Genomic DNA, 17,896 nt, shown 5'->3' with positions numbered 1-17,896 from the left:
CGCCTTTGAGAAAAGGAAGCCTTAAACGCTCTGTTTGAAAATCTCCAAGTGACGTAGATACGAAAAAGGTTACCTCCCCTCTCTCTGCTTTGGCCGCCCAGATCATCTGGCCCGCCCATGAGAAACTGAGCTACCACCGTGCAAGGGTGCGATATCGGTTTTTCCTGTAGAGACATCATGGCGAGCAAACAAACGAAGCATAACAGTTGCTCAGTGCTTGGATGTACAAATGCAAGCACAAATATGTTTTTAGTTCCTTCATCCGAGCCTCTGCACAACCAGTATCTTAATAGTATTTTCCCTGGAAATGCGCCGACACAACTTCCCAAAGTTTTGTATGTCTGCGCCAAACATTTCAGCCACTACTGTTTCCTCAACTTGAGCCAACACAAAGCTGGTCTTGCTGAAATTAAATTCTGGATCATTACTAAATCTCCTTGGTCAAGCTACAAACCTTGGGCAAGTAAGTTAACTAACGCTATATAATTTTGTTGCTTTACTGTATATGGTTACCTAGCTTGTTACCCTTAGAATGTGGCTGTAACATTAGCTCTGCAGCTAACAGCTGAGTTACTGTTGCTAATGTAAAGATAAATGGCATCAAGTGTGTGTGTGAATACGAACGCTGTAACGCCAGTGTTGTACACTTCTTTGTTATTTGGATAACCGTTATGCTGTTGGTGTTATGGCGCGTGCGATATCCGGCCTTTCCCGTCATTGAAATTATTATGAGTGTGCACCTCTGCAAACCAGGGTGATCAGATGAGAATGGGCAAATTCGAAGCATTTTACAGCAACGGGGCTATACGAGCCAGCTGAGTTACTGTCGCTAATGTACAGGTAGATGGCATCAAGTGTGTGTGAATACAAACGCTGTAACGCGAGTGTTGTACACTTCTTTGTTTGGATAACCGTTCTGCTGTTGGTGTTATGGCTCGCGATATCCGCCTTTCTCCACATTGAAATGACTGAGTGTGCACCTCTGCAAACCAGGGTGATCAGATGGGAATGGCTAAATTCGAAGCATCTTACGGCAACGGGGGCTACGAGCCATTGCGATACATCCGTTGTAAACATTAGCGCATGTTGCCGCCCCTCTCCTCCTCATTAGCATTTAAAGCTACAGACACAGAAACAGCGCGTTTTGAGGAAAGCTCATTGAGGGACTGCTGGTAGTGGCTGTAACTATGCACCAAGGCTGAATTTCGGGAAAGATACTTCAGATACAGTATTAGGGGACTACTAAGGCCTATTTAAAGCATCCAAAAACAGCATTTCATGTGACCTTTAACATTAACAAATATGTCGGAGTCACTAGTTATGCACTAGTAGTGGTAATAATACTAGTTTACAAGAACCATAACTGTTTGGGGATGTTCTCTCAACTAACATCTTAAATATCGTTCGCTAGCAGCTTAACGCTACAATAGCTTGCTACCTTGGAGCAGACATATGCTATATGTTTGGTGATGTTCCTTAAATTCAGTTGGGAGTGGGGTCTCCCACACTGTTTTATCCACCGCCGGCACCTTCCCTCTTGAGTCTCCGGCTTTGTAAATGGAAAGAGACCACACCTCCCTCTAAACTTTTGGGATATCTAGTGTCAGATCGACACGTCCCATAGGCATACCGCTTAACCATGTTGCTTCCGAGTCAAAGCTAAGCTAATTGGATTCACAATAGTGTAACCGATCGTTCTTGAAGGCTTCTAATTTAAAATAATGATATGCACAGACAGACTACAGGGCTCCATGTCTCCTCGATTCGGCCGGCCACACTTTATTGTCTCCACTCGCTTTGCACATGACTTCCTTCTTCACAAGCAAAGTCCCACATTTATAGGACAATAACAGGCCACTCAATAAAATAGCTTACAATACAATTTCTGAAATATCGAGAGGTGTGCATTTTACAACCTCTTACATGTGACTGCAATGAATGCCCATATTTTCTACATAGAGTGACTGTCATTCATTTCAGTGTTGATAGTCAGCAATCAATAAGTGTAAGTCAATTTGACTTCTATCCGTGCTATAAGTAGGGAAAACCAGCTCTGCGCTTCTTGTGTTATGATTTTTAGAGGTTTAAGTGTGGTCTTTCCAGCTCCCAAAGTCACTAAACAGGAAGTGTGTCAAAGGGTCATATCACAACATATGACCAAGGTCAACACACAACACACCAGTACGTGGAGGTGGGTAGCATGGAGGGGTGGGTAGGAGGGGGTAGACACACACACACAGCAGGGCCACTCACCAGAGGTCGTGGTGCGGCTCTCACAGACCGGCTTCTGTTTGGGGCCATCCTGGAGATCTAAAGAGAGAAATACATTCCACTTAAGTCAGGGCTAGCTGTAGGTGTGTGCGATGTGCATGTGAAGTGTGTGTCTTTGTGTGCGTATACTGTATGTGTAGGGATGTGGTGTGTTGGTGTGCATGCACGTGTGTGTAACTGAAACAGGCTGGTGTGGTGTGAGTATGTGTGACTAAGCCTGTGTATTGTTTGACTAACCCTGTGTGTGTGTGACTGACCCAGCACAGTGTGCGGGCCTGGCAGGGCCACACCCCAGGCCCGTGCAGTGTGCTGCAGCAGCGTGCTAATTTGTCGGTGTGCCTGGGCGTTCCAATGCACGTTGTCCTTCACACGGTGCTGCAGCTGGGAGCGGAAATGATGGTGTAAGTCCAACACATCCAGCCCAAACCCACTTGCCACGCTGCGTGAGACGGAATTAGCCTCAACAATGTCCCATGTGGGCTATCTGCGGGTTTGGAGGTCAAGGGTCAGGGTTCAATATGACCATGCTAAGGAAGAGCCAGGAAGATTATGGTCAATAGGCCCTTTTATTGATTGATTTGATTCCTTAATTGTTTATTGATTCATTTGTTCCTTGGATTAAACATGAATCAATTAATAAACAATGGAATTAATTGATGAATCAAGGTCATATTGAGCTGCCAGTACTCCCTGTGTTTGATGAATTCAACTAATGAATCAAACAATCAAGGAAATATTGATTACCCTTTGTAAACTTCTGACTTCCTGTGTACGTATGTGTACGTGCGTAAGTAAGTGTGTGTGTGTACATGCATATGCACGTGTGTTTACCTCCGGCACTAGGAACCCGCTCCTGATGTTGTTGCCCACGGGCATAGCGAGGGTCCAAATCACCAGGCTTTCCTGAGGGAGGATGCTCTTCAGCTGCTTAAAGAACTGCTTGAGGTTATCAATGTAGTCCAACTCCCACGGACGGTTGTGTCTGAAACATACACACATGCAGTGACACAGACACACACAGGGACACACACGCACAGATGCATAAACACACACAAGGACACGCACACACTTTGCTATTTCAACATTTTCTAGGTGCAGTGTGAGACGGGCGGCGGCCGAAGGCGGGGGCCTTGGCGGTCCGATCCTCGGCTGCAGAAGCTAGCTTTAGGGACGTGGAACGTCACCTCGCTGGCGGGAAAGGAGCCTGAGCTGGTGCGCGAGGTAGAGAGTTTCCGGCTAGATATAGTCGGCCTCGCCTCGACGCACAGCATAGGCTCCGGAACCAGTGTCCTTGAGAGGGGCTGGACTCTCTTCCACTCTGGAGTTGCCCTTGGTGAGAGGCGTCAAGCTAGGGTGGGAATACTGGTTTCCCCTTGGTTCGGTGCCTGTACATTGGGGTTCACCCCGGTGGACGAGAGGGTAGCCTCCCTCCGCCTTCGGGTGGGGGGACGGGTCCTCACTGTCGTTTGTGCTTATGCACCAAACGGCAGCTCAGAGTACCCACCCTTTTTGGAGTCTCTGGGGGGGGTGCTGGAAAGCGCTCCTCCCGGGGATTCCCTCGTCCTCCTGGGGGACTTCAATGCTCATGTGGGCAATGACAGTGAGACCTGGAGGGGTGTGATTGGGAGGAACGGCCCCCCCGATCTGAACCCGAGTGGTGTTTTGTTGTTGGACTTCTATGCTAGACACGGTTTGTCCATAACGAACACCATGTTCAAGCTTAAGGGTGTCCATATGTGCACCTGGCACCAGGACACCCGAGGTCTCAGTTCGATGATCGACTTTGTAGTCGTGTCATCGGACTTGGGGCCGCATGTCTTGGACACTCGGGTGAGGAGAGGGGCGGAGCTGTCAACTGATCACCACCTGGTGGTGAGTTGGCTTCGATGGTGGGGGAGGACGCCGGTCAGGCCTGGCAGGCCCAAACGTAATGTGAGGGTCTGCTGGGAACGTCTGGCGGAACCCTCTGTCAGAAGAAGCTTCAACTCCCACCTCCGGGAGAGCTTCGATCATGTCTCGGGGGGGCCGGGGACATTGAGTCCGAATGGGCCATGTTCCGGGCCTCCATTGTTGAAGCGGCTGACCGGAGCTGCGGCCGCAGGGCGGTCGGTGCATGTCGCGGCGGTAACCCTCGGACCCGGTGGTGGACTCCGGAAGTGAGGGATGCCGTCAAGCTGAAGAAGGAGGCCTATCGGACTTTATTGGCTGGTAGGACTCCAGAGGCAGCTGATGTGTACCGGCAGGCCAAGCGGAACGCGGCTTTGGCGGTCGCGGAGGCAAAAACCCGGGCATGGGAGGAGTTCGGCGAGGCCATGGAGAATGACTTCCGAACGGCTTCAAAAAGGTTCTGGACCACCATCCGGCGGCTCAGGAGGGGGAAGCAGTGCTCTGTCAACACTGTATACGGTGGAGATGGTGCGCTGCTGACCTCGACGGGGGACGTCCTGGATCGGTGGAAGGAATACTTCGAAGACCTCCTTAATTCCACCAACACGCTTTCCGACGTGGAGGCAGAGTCTGGGGACATCGGGGGGGGGGGCCTTCTATCTCTGGGGCTGAGGTCGCCGAGGTGGTTAAAAAGCTCCGCGGTGGCGGGGCCCCTGGGGTGGATGAGGTCCGCCCGGAGTTCCTTAAGGCTCTGGATGTTGTAGGGCTGTCTTGGTTGACACTACTCTGCAACATCGCGTGGACATCGGGGACAGTGCCTCTGGACTGGCAGACCGGGGTGGTGGTTCCCCTCTTTAAAAAGGGGGACCGGAGGGTGTGCTCCAACTTTAGGGGGATCACACTCCTCAGCCTCCCTGGGAAAGTCTATTCAGGGGTCCTGGAGAGGAGGGTCCGTCGGATTGTCCAACCTCGGATTCAGGAGGAGCAATGTGGTTTTCGTCCTGGCCGTGGAACAGTGGACCAGCTTTATACCCTGGACCCAGGACACGCTGGAGGGACTATGTCTCTCGGCTGGCCTGGGAACGCCTCGGGGTCCCCCAGGAAGAGCTGGCAGAAGTGGCCGGGGGGAGGGAAGTCTGGGCCTCCCTGCTTAGGTCGCTGCTCCCGCGACCCGATCCCCGGACAAGCGGCAGATGACGGACGGACGGACATTTTCTAGGATAATAGTTTGAAAAGGATCTAATGCAGGGGTGGGGAACCTTTTTTCTGCCAAGGGCCATTTGGATATTTATAAAATCATTCGGGGACCGTACAGAATTATCAACTTAAAAATGTGCCTGCAATACTTGGTCAAACATTTAATTAACTCACCCCTAAAGTGATGGCTGGAACTGCTTCTCTTTGGTGAGGTTTGTGATTTGTTAGCTGGCACAGATGCAGCCTGCTTTGACTAGGGGTGCATCGAACATTTCTGGGGGGTATCATGATTACGAGAAAGGGATCGTATTATTTGTTATATTGCTACCATTTTTGAGACTGCTTATCGATCTGAGTGTTCATTTGCCACCGAACATGCAAGATCACAGATTACTTTCATCAAAGTGCCCTGATTTGAGGAAGATGAAGTATCAAGGTGAACACATTATTATGTGACACGTGTCAGTGCAAGTGAAACGTGACTAAAGGTTTCATAAAGAGTAGGATGTTGTCTGTTGTAACCTGCTTAGTTTGCAACAATAATCTAAGCTTGCTTACTAGCTGGCTACTTTACTATCCATTTATGCAATAACAATAAACTGCTAATAAACTAAAAATGTTCACTGTGTGTGTTTTCCTTCATTTATTTTTGGGCTTCAAAATGTTTTCAACCCTGGGGTAGGAAGTTTCACATCCTGTGCATGTTGACATGTGTGTGTACGCATGTCTCAACACCGCCACAAAACAAGGCGTTCACCTGGAGATGTCCCAGATGTAGGAGTTAACCACGACCAGGTCTGGTTTCAAACCACTCCGGATGTCCTCCAGAATGCTCTCCACATACTCAGAGAAGATCCGGGTGATAAAATAGAAGCGGACATGGTGGTTGTCTGACCGATAGTCACGCACCTCCCTATAACCAGTCGAGTTGGTCATTGGCCCTCCCTCCAACAGGCAGTCGTGTTCAAACTCCATCTCCCCCTTTGAAGAGGAAGAAGAGGGGGAGGAGAAGGTAGTTGATGAGGAATAGGGTGAGGCAGAGAAGGGGGAGGATGAGGGGGAGAGGGTGGAAGAGAATGAGGATGAGGGGTATGGTGGGGCAAACAAACAAGCAACCAAATGATGTGAATCCCTTTACAGACCAGGACAAATTCTCAGATGCACTTGATTTGACTCACCCCATGCGATGAAATGATCAGTCTCAAAGATACTGAGTCAATTCAAACAAACCTAATCTACTTGTTAATACATGTACAGTATGGCCACCATTATTTTGCCTCAATCCTCTTGGGCATGGAGTTCACCAGAGATTCACAAGGTGCCACTGGAGTCCTCTTCCATTCCTCCATGACGACATCACAGAGCTGGTGGATGTTAGAGACCTTGCGCTCCTCCACCTTCCGTTTGTGGATGCCCCACAGATGCTCAATAGGATTTAGGTCTGGAGACATGCTTGGCCAGTCTATCACCTATTGAGCATCTGTGGGGCATGTGTGGCTGTGTGTTCAGTTATTTTGAGGGGACAGCAAATTGACACTGTTATACAAGCTGTACATTCACTATGGAGCGCATCTCTGGCCATGTTAGGCTATCAAAAGAGGTGGCTAACCTGAATTCTTAAACTGATCTAGCAGGGCTTCTTATTTAACTCAAGATATGTAAAATCAATACACAACTGTTTGAAAGAAACAAATCATTTACTTATAAAACCAATTTCGTCATTTCAACATTGTACAACACATGGGCCCAAACGAAAATAAAATAGCCGGCAACATGAACAGTATGATACACAGTTACCCCCAGTTCAACGGTGCAGGCCTGAACGTCGCTTGGGTTCGTAGCAACTGAAACAAAACGGCTACTTCAGCCGGAGGGCAGAAAGAAAAAAAGGATATGGTACCGTGATCAATGAGTATGTGTGTAGCCACACACAGTGAAGGAAGGGCGGCAGCAGGTGAAGACCAACTGACGATCCGGATGACGAGAAGAGCTGAATGGTAGCGATGCAGATGACAGATGGATGAACGATGACACGGTTACACAAACTTTGCTACCGACACGTTAACTCGCCGCTAGCTTGGTAGCTTAGCCTAAGCCGGAAAACTAGCCACTTGTCCAGTAGCTAGACTCCACTTCTCCAACGGTTGAGTTATCCACTCCACTGTCCTAATATTACGCCCAATCCAAAAGTAGTAAGAGTCCTTGTCGAACTCATATAACTATACTCGCGAATATGTTGATTAAACTCTTCTTTTTTAACTATCCGTTACCACGTTCTTCTCAGTCACTCCCTCGTTCTCCCCACGTTCATCTCACTCCACCCACTTCCCTGTCCTTTTACCTCAGATGTCACTCATAACCAAACAGTACAGCAATAAAATACATTCACAAAACATTTTCAAAAATGCACTACAAAACAAATTATTAACATTTTAATCAATTCACTTTTTAAATCTTAAATGCTATTTATTATATAATGAACTTATTTATTCGAACTTATATTTATATAGCCATGAATGCAATTCAACAGGGTTACAACTACTTTACATTGTACCAAGAGTCATTTTTTCAGTATTATCACGGGAAAAGATACCGTATTTTACGGAAAATATGCCTTGGCTTGTACTCTAATTTTACAGTTTTCTTATGCTTGTGCGGCTATTATTTGGAAGCGGTTTATAGTCCGGTTTTAGAACAAAAAAGTGGCTTATTCTCAAGATTTACAGACCGTGCAGCTAATTTAATTCACAACACTTGAAAGGGGGGTCTTATTACTTGAAAGATGAATGATCAGTAATGAAAGTGAAAGTGCAGTTTATATTCCAGTGGGGTTTATACTCCGATTTACAAACTTTAAGTCTTCATTCTGGGGGCATGTGGTTTATACTCGACGTGGCTTATTTTCCGTAAAATACGGTAATAAAATATTTACAAAAATGTGAGAGGTGTTTTGTGAGATACTGTACAATTGAGCTATGTAATTACATTGGTCTAATGGCTGTAGAACTACCTTTCCTGCATCAAATATAAACGGCGTATTCAAATTTTTGTTCAACTGGGCCGCAGTTAGTAGGTTGTCCTTTTGCAGTAGGATGACTAAATCTTTGTAGACCGACAGCTGGACTGTGAAAAGCAATCGATTTGCTTAAGTCAAAAACACTTTTATTGAAACACAATTGTTAATTCAAGATGAGACTATAGCTTACTTGAGTCACCGAACACGATGACGAATTTCTTCCGAAGAAGATGACTCGTCTGTCCGTGGTTTATTAAGTCATTCTTCATATCGAAACAAAGACTAGTTTAATTAACATTATTTAAGTAAATGTAAACTGATGTTAGGCCTTGCACTTGCACTCCAACGTTAGAGGCAAACTAGATGTGCTAAGGGTTTTGACTTTGAAAATCCCAAGTAGGCCTTTACTTAACATCGTGTTCTATTCCGACTGAATGGTAGCCTATTGGTTTGCAAAGTGCGCATTTGTCACATATTGTAAAAAAATCTTTTGCGAAAGACGGTGAACTTCATAGACGTTGAACATTCTTTAGGCTTCAAATCAGCTGACGTCGCTAAGCAACCGAGTGCACTGGAGTTGAAAAGTTACCGGACTACTTGCGGAGTGCTACGAAAGACGTGAATCCAAGGAAAAAAGGACACTTCCTTGACAACGGTCAGTTACACATAGCAACGGTCAGTTTTCGAAAAATAATTGACCGCAGAACGTTGTGAAGCCCCATTCAAGTGAACGGGGAATTCTACAGCATTAAGAACAGACGTGTAATAATATAACTAAGCTTATGCCCTTAACTTTGTAGCTTTTCAGCTTTCCGCGGGGCATTCTGGGTACCAAGAGCATTGTCGCTACAATACCAAGCAATCCACGATTATAGGCGATCTTACAGAATTGCGTAACACACTTCGGTTGTGGATAGTATGTCCAGAAATAAAGCCAAGTCACTCATTTAGTGTCAAAATCCATTGTTATGTCGACAAAATCATTTCAAGTAGTATAAGTTTAGCTAGCCTTTAAATCCTGAGGATAGGCTACTGTAGTAGACCTTTCTATGTTCAACGGAAAAGGATGTTTTGTCCCTCGGGAGTTGCCGTAGGCATGATGCTGACGTAAGCATTACGTGAAGTCAGTGAGGGCTGTTCAAATGGCGATGTCAAGAAGAGAAGTGGGAAAATACAAGTTGTGAAAAGACAGCGTCCGTGTCTTATTGTCCACACAACCATATAAAATGATATCTAAAACGAACCTACAAAGAGCTCAGTTACACTACCGAAGTTGAATTAGCCAATGTCGTTAGCGATGGTAGCTAACGTTAGTTTGGGACGTTAGTTGCGAGCAAGGTGGCAGAGCGGTTATCGGGCTAGTAATCAGAAGGTTGCCGGTTCGGTTCCCGGACATGCCAAATGAGACATGAATTGTGTCCTTGGGCAAGACACTTCCCCCTACTTGCCTCGGGGAAATGTACTTGTACTATCGCTCTGGATATGAGCATCTGTTTAATGACAAAAAATAAAAAATGTAGTTTGCTAGCTGTATATAACATTTCACTGGGTTTTGCAGATGTTTGATTTACTGAAAATATTATGAAATGTTATGTTTTACTAGTCATATGCCTACTTTAGCAAGTCACTGTATTTCCATGCCCTGATAGCGTATCTGAGATGACACAGTAAATAATTCCTCTTTCAAGTAGTAATCCCCCATTCAAGTGTTGTGCATTAAATTAGCTGCACGGTCTGTAGAGATCTTGGGACAAAGCCACTTTTTGGTTTTACAAACGGGCTAAAAGCCGCTTAGAAATATAAGCCGTACAACCACAAGAAAACTGTAAAATCAGGGTGCAGGCCGCGGCTTTATAAAAAAAAAAAGTGTCATGTGATCATTCGTATTGCGGGTCTCACAGCGTAACGTTGCATATATGCATAGCCGGTGAAGCCACCTCCCTGAAATTAGTTTTTGCAGGTTGTGATTTCTGCTAGTATGGTAGTAGCATTGCTATTGAGTATTATGCTAGCTAACTTAGCCCGGAAGCTAACACATACACACACATACAGGTGTATGTCAAAATAATTTCTTGTTAATTCGTTACACAGAACTTTATTATATTAAATATTATCCAAAACGATTCACACCTTCACACCATCAACAACAACAAACTAATAATTTCTGCATTTGCAGGTAGCAACGTTAGTGCTAAATAACTAATAACTACTATGGTCATTGACTTAGTCACTGATCTGCAAATTTGCACTATTGTACTGTACTCCACTTAGGTGAGAATAGGTTATAGGGTTAAAACAGGTTTTATGTGCATTTAGGGTTAGTATAGTCGATTATTTATTGCTATCTGTATATTTAGGAAGTTTCACTTATTTAAGCTCAGCATAGATGTAAATTATGTTCTGTGTACTTATATGCATGGCCGTAACTACCATTGAGGACACCGAGGTCGTGTCCTCGGTATTTATTTTCTTATTTCTGTTTTTTTTTTACTCAAAATAAAGTACACGTGAAACTGACTGCAGGACGATGATCCACAAACCGTAACGTGATTTTATACTAGAAGAGCCAAGAGTAGCTCGAGAGTTTGGACATACGTGCTCCACGTCATCAACAACACGCACTGTCGCTATGGTAACCACCACACACAAGTCGAACGCTGATGTTGTTACCGCCATAGACTGCGGTAGCGTTCGTGAGTCAGTCACAGTCACTGGAAGAGGAGTGCATCAAACTAAACATGTAGGTTGAGAGAAGTTTAAGTGGCAGATGACTGTGAGAAGAAAATTCATTTTCATGTGGAAATATTTTTATTGCAGCCCAGCATACTACTCAGATAAGGAAACATCGGATCGAAGTTTGGTTAACTCCGTCAGTAGGCCTACCGGTCGTCAATCAATTTCCACCGGTTGAATCAACATTCATTTTGCGATTGATATGTCATTGATGTGATTGATTGAAAATGAAACGTTTATTCAGTGTTGATTTCTCAATGTCGGATGTTGAACCTGTTATATATTTCTTCCGGATGCCGGAACACAACGCAGCAACACGGCAGATACAAAATAAAACATCCGGTTAATTTTCAAAATAATAATAATAAATATTTGTTTGTGGTAACTTACCCTTGCTTCATGAGTCACCATAATGGTCCTTCAAAAAGCCTCAGAATGCCCCATTTTTACCTCAATTTCAAAAGCTCCGCACCGCTCAAGGTTTTTTAAAGATTTCTGACACATCTAAATACATGATGTTGAAATGGTATATTGTTTTCATTTCTATCAGTTTAGGATTTGACTGTTTATATTCTTCACTAAAGGGAAAACAGGATAGGGAGGAAAAAGTTGTGTCAAACCAAGCTCATCTTTGGGCCAAGCAGCAAGAAGAGGAGCAGTGAAGAGAGAGATAGAGGGAGAGCAGGTACTATAAAAGGAAGAGACTATACCAGAACTGTATACGTTTTAAAAGTCAGATGTTTAATGCATGATATTTGAAGTATTGTGTAAGATTACAATAGAAATGTGTTCAAAATATGGCTTTCCTTAACAAGAGTGACAGATCATCTTCAACATAATAGTGTAATAGGGCTTCGGTGGACTTCAAATACTGAAGGAAATATGAAGCAACTCATTTCAACTATATGGAGATGTCTTTTGTGACACATTTCTAACACTTGTAGATAGATGCTTCAAAAGAAAGATGACATCAAATCAAGTTTACAAGTTTTCCTTGTAAACTCCTTAAGACTCTGAAAATTGCCAGATTTAAATAATGTAATTTAAAAAAATTCCGGGGGAGCATGCCCCAGAACCCGTCTAGAAGTTCTGACTCATGACCTCAGTAATTTTTGGGCCCTGCGTACGGCCCTGCTTATATGTTATGTTATGCCAGGTTCTTGCGTTGTCTTGTGTTAAGAATTTCAGTGCCCAGTCTAACCTTGTGTTGTACTGTGTACCTGACAAATAAAAGACATGAACTTGAACCATTTAACTGTGTGTTTTAACCTAAATAGTGTTAAAAAAATAATAATACGAAACGCAATATGTGGCGGCCAGTGTTGATTCTGTGGCGCACCGCCACAAATTAGTCTATGTGTGGGAAACACTGGGATGGTTCTGAGTGACCTATTTGATTAGAGCTGTTTGGTTGTGATGTTATTTTAAGATCCTTATACACATACCGTATTTCTTCGAATAAACGCTGCAGCGTTTATAAAAAAAACGTTAATTTTTGGTGCGGCGTTTATTCGAGGGGTGTTTGTGTGCAGACTATGAGTGCGGCAACTCCCTTTCTCATTGACTACGCATTAGGTGTGCGTTGGTAGTACAACTGTCTCAAATACAAGTGTTCTACATTGTGTAGAATCTGAAGCAGCATGCCGAAACGTTCATACACGTTAGCTTTCAAACAGAAAGCTGTGCAGAAAGTTATGTACATGTGTAATAAATACTGGGGTTGAATTTGACCGATTAAATAACCGTTTTCAGATTGTTTTGGGTGGAAATAGAGTGGTTCTTTACTCCCTCTTACTTTCCTCTTCTGATCCCTTCCTTAAGACCCCATCTCTTGTCCTTTTTCTTTCTATTCCTCCCCTTCTCTCTCATGTAGACCTCCAGACCCTCAGATGAGTAATTCAAATGTTGACTGTGGAGTTAATATGTGTATGTCTGTCTGTGTGTGTTTAAATGTTCATGTGTATATGCGCCTGCTGCCATGTATGTTTGTGTGTGTTTGTCTATGCCAATGTGTATGTGTGCGTTGTCAAGTTCGCTTAATAATGCGCGTGAGACAGACTAGGAACTAAGGTTGACATGTTTAATCAGTTGCCCATTCCGTCTCTGACCCCCGCACCCCACATTCTTTCCCTCATCCTATTGGTCCCAAGCCTATCAACATACGGCTTCCTATTGGTTAAACATACATGTCAATCAACTGTTATCAGTAACATTTAACAATACCATATCTTCCCTTTTAAGATAGAGTAAACTGTTTTTTCCATTAGACCATTGAACCCTGTAAAGAAAGCAATGTTAGGCACTTAAGTGAACATTGGAACTTGTATGAAACAAGTGCATTAATTAAACAACTGCTGTTCCCTGAATTCTCACGTTGTAACATAAAGTGTTTTACCTACACTTATTAGCTTCAACTAGCTTTCACATATCCATGAAACCATAACACAACAATAACTCAACATATATTTCAGAGATTTCTTTCACTTCATTTCAGTTCACAAGTTAAGCCTAGCAAGCTCAATGACGGCTCTCCCAGACCTAGTTCTGCGATTGGGAGTCTCTGCAGATAAGACTGGAGGTGTCACGGCAGGTGACATGGGAGCCTGCTCTGACATGTGCTGCTGTGGTGGTGTCCTCTCTTGTGTAGGCTCCTGTAGAGGTATCAGATGCAGGTGGTTGCGTCTCACCATCCCCTGAGGTAAATCCACCAGATTAGATCTTGGAGTAGAGTGGTTCTGGATCACAGTTCCAGACGTCTTACTGTCGGTGACCCATACATGTTCTCCTGGTGACAAGCCACTGAGCATTTTTGCACGGTGACGCCTGTTGTAGTGTGCAGCATCTGACATCCTCTTCCCCTTTTTCTTCTGAGCCAGTGCGCTGCCGTCAGGCAGTGTAGGGTGCAGTTGAGAGGGAACAGTTGGCACAGTGGTGCGTAAACGTCGGCCCATGAGAAGCTGAGCCGGGCTGTATCCATTCTGAATAGGAGTGGCTCTATAAGCGAGTAGAGCAAGGTAGGGTTCATCTGCCTTCTTTAGAGGGTTTTTCACCATCTGGACCGCTCTTTCTGCTTCGCCGTTACTTTGCGGGAACCTGGTGACATGTCTGAATCCATATGCAGCTGCAAACAAGGCGAAGACCTGTCCCAAAAACTGAGGTCCGTTATCTGACATCATTACCTCCGGGATGCCATGGCGAGCGAAGATCGACTTTAGATGAGCGATGATGTCAGTGGACCTGGTGTGAGATAAGAGAGAAGGATGGCCAGCGCATGTAAAACAGGGATCAGTGCTTAAAAACTACTGGCTAGAGCGAGCTACACTCACAGTGGAAGACGGTTTGCTACTAAAAGACTCAAGGCTGGTAATACCTGCATCACCTTCTGGAGAATAACACTTCCCAAGCCATATGATGATGCATCGGCTGATACTTTAGTGTCTCTGTTTGGGTCATACATGGCCAGCACTGGAGGAGAAACAAGTGCTTCCTTCAGCACCTTAAACGCCATTACCTGGTCAGTGTCCCACACCCAGCAGTTCTTTTTCGAGAAGAGGTCACGGAGTGCTTTGTCCTTTTCAGCCAGCTGAGGAATGAATTTTCCGAGCTGGTTGACCATGCCGAGAAAACTCCTCATCTCACTCACATTTGTTGGCTCCTTCATCTCCGTGATAGCCTCCGTCTTCTTCGGATCGGGCCGGATGCCCGTGACTGAGACGATGTGGCCCAAAAAGGCCATCTCGCTCTTGGAAAGTTCACACTTTTCCACATTCAGGGTGATGCCTGCTTTCTCCACTCTTTGCAGCACGGCCTGGAGTCGTGTGTCATGCTCGTCTTGGTCCCGCCCCCACCCTAGTAAGTCATCGATGTGGCAGACCACACCCTCCAAACCCTCTATGACTTCCGCCATCATGCACTGAAAGTGTTCGGGTGCTGAGTTGATGCCGAAGGGAAGGCGGTTAAAGTGGAACCGCCCGAAGGGTGTTATGAATGTGGTGTATTTGTTTTTGTTTTGCTCCAGCAAGCATTCCGAGGGACTGATCCACAGAAGGCAGAATGTACTTTTCACGGCGCACATACGCATTCAAGCGAGTATAGCCTACTACACAGTCTAGGGTACGTCGACTTGAGTGTCCAAATCTATGCTGTCAACACGTTTGAGCAGGCCAAGGGCTGTAATGGCTAGAAATCCAAGCAAGGGCGTGCTCAGATGTTTGACCACATAAACCTTCTGCATGGTCTGTTTGACTCCACTCCTCAGCTGCAGTCTGGTGAACCCTGACACATCCAGCGGAATCCGTCCCTAACCAAGCAAAGGTCTCTCTGCTTTCTGAAGAACAGGCTGCTGTGTACCGGAAAACATTCTGTTCATATCAGTCTGTGACACAGCAGTGACATCCGCTCCGGTGTCGAGTTTGAACTTGATTGTGTTGTTCTGTATTCCTATGTTAGCGGTCCATGCAGCTTTGTCGGGAAAGAGCCCAGGAAGAAACTTTCATCCTCCTCCTCTGTCTCAATACCGTCCACGTGTTCGCCTGCATGACAGATACGCTGAAAGTGACCTTTTTTTCCACATGAATGACACTTTGCATCGTTGGCAGGGCACTCATGTCTAGGGTGAGGTGGGCCACCACATTTGTAGCACTGGGAGTTGTGTGAACGTCTACTCTGGCTGCTGAAGTGTGACTTTGCTCCATCACTTTTGTATTTGTTGAACTTGGGCTTCTCTCTTTGCTTTCTGCCTTCAAACACTCTGTCCACAGTGGTGGCATCCATCTGCACTACACTACTGGCATCACTTCTCAATGTGTTTTGTTGCTTTTTTATCTCCTCTGATTGTCTTGCCATGTTAATGGATTTTCCAGGTTTAAATCCTGATCCATTTGCATGCGTTCGAAGAGACTTGCATCAGCCAGTCCCACTACAATCCTATCTCTGATTAGCTCATCGTGTAATGTCCCATAATTGCAGTGCTCTGCTAATGCATGTAGCGCAGTTACAAAAACGTCAACGTTTTCATTTGCCTCCTGCTTGCGCATGTTAAAACGAGCACGCTCATATACGATGTTCTTTCTAACATTGAAGAAAGACTCAAACCAGTCTCTCACTTTTGAATATACATGCTGGTCTGTAGCACTTAGTTTTAAGCCTATCAAGACGTCATCTGCGTCATCTCCCATGCAGTATATCAAAGTATTCACCTGGTTGACTTCGGAGCTTGCAAACAGGTTACTTGCCCAACGGAATCTCTCAAACCTCCGAATCCATTTTGTCCAGTCGTTCGACTTGGAAAAATCAAAGGGCTCCGGCGGTTGGATGTTAAATGTAGCAGTGGGAGTGTTAGCCGCCATGCCAAGGCTAGCTGCTTCCCGGTCCTGCTCGTTATCACTCATCTAACTTCACCGAACACTTCTTCCGAACTTTCACCAACGTCCCTACAGTAGTACAACTTGTATATGTCCTGTATTAGCTACACAGCACTTCTGACACCATGTCAAGTTCGCTTAATAATGCGCGTGAGACAGACTGTGTACTAAGGTTGACATGTTTAATTAGTTGCCCATTCCGTATCTGACCCCCGCACCCCACATTCACTCCCTCATCCTATTGGTCCCAAACCTATCAACATACGGCTTCCTATTAGTTAAACATACATGTCAATCAACTGTTATCAGTAACATTGAACAATACCACAAATACAACATCTTTAAATTCCTTTAAAACAAATCATACATTAGTAGATTGCCGTACCCAAATTTAGCTCAAATCCGTACTGAAGTTTTGACATTGCAGTGGCCAGAAAGTAACGATTCACTCCATCCCCCACAGCAGCATCACCTATAACAACAGAGGGAAATTCACAAAACCTCAATATATCAAATAACAATGTGTAAAAACTAATACAGACCAATCAGTGTCAAAATGTGTTACCATGCAGGGTGCATTCAAAGGGACATGCCCAGTCAGTGTTTGGCCTTTTATAAAAACATAGCAACGCCTTCTCCCTCTCTTCAAGGTCTTGCCTCACGTCCATGTGGAGATGTAATGGTTTTTCAGCCTCATGTTCTTTGAGAAGAGACTGTTTAAAAGAATGTACTGCAGTCTCAGCAGTTTTGCAAGTCTCCAATCTACAAGAAGCCCCCAAAACATGTATTGTTACTACATTTTTGGGGAGATAATACTTCATTGTCCATGCTCCCAACAGACAACAGGACTAGATTGATGACCTTTGAATAAATCACATCCACATTCAATCTAAACTGATAATTCTAGCAGACATGATACACAAAATGTCAATTTGTAAACCATTAGGACCACACAATATCACAATACACGTTTCTACTTTGTAAAAGGTTGCTGGTGTCCCGCTGAAGAGCGGCTACTTGCTCTGTCCGTGACCGAGGGCCGAGTCAAGGACCTTGGATATTAATTTGTTAATTATATAAACTAGGACATCACATTCAGAATGTTTGAAGACTTTGCACAAGTGAATAAAGACCTTGTAACAGGTCGTTAGTTCCCATGAGAGACACCTCTAGCTCCTCCGCCCCCTTCTCTTACCCTGTCCAAGGGCCGAGTCAATGACCTTGGACAGACACACTACATTAATACTGAACTTTTACTTTAGGAAACGTTTGATCAATTATGTTTGTGCCACACTAAATGGGTGTGGCACGAACATGCTAATTCATCCCCAATTAATTGTACATCTCTGCAATACAACCATACCTTGTAACAGGTCGCTGGTTTCTTTGTGAGAAGCCTCCAGCTCCTCTGTGCCGATCTCTTACCAAT

General features: G+C 44.8%; 2 protein-coding genes and 1 long non-coding RNA gene across 3 annotated transcripts in view; 1 reads left to right on the top strand and 2 right to left on the bottom strand.

The window, feature by feature from the left end:
* Positions 1-17,896, bottom strand: part of LOC124471292 (NACHT, LRR and PYD domains-containing protein 12-like) — a 1,476,309-nt gene that overhangs the window by 764,130 nt on the left and 694,283 nt on the right. The window lies entirely within an intron of this gene.
* Positions 1-17,896, top strand: part of LOC124471300 (NACHT, LRR and PYD domains-containing protein 12-like) — a 479,590-nt gene that overhangs the window by 206,338 nt on the left and 255,356 nt on the right. The window lies entirely within an intron of this gene.
* Positions 14,286-17,211, bottom strand: LOC124471407. The gene is made up of 3 exons (XR_006956538.1): positions 17,033-17,211; positions 16,853-16,939; positions 14,286-14,341 (listed from the first exon to the last, which is right to left on the bottom strand). It is a non-coding gene; the product is annotated as an uncharacterized LOC124471407 (long non-coding RNA).

The sequence above is a fragment of the Hypomesus transpacificus genome, chromosome 9, assembly GCF_021917145.1.
Source record: "Hypomesus transpacificus isolate Combined female chromosome 9, fHypTra1, whole genome shotgun sequence".
Lineage (NCBI taxonomy): Eukaryota > Metazoa > Chordata > Actinopteri > Osmeriformes > Osmeridae > Hypomesus > Hypomesus transpacificus.
Note: the sequence above shows the minus strand (reverse complement) of the source record. Positions and strands in the feature narration are given on the sequence as shown.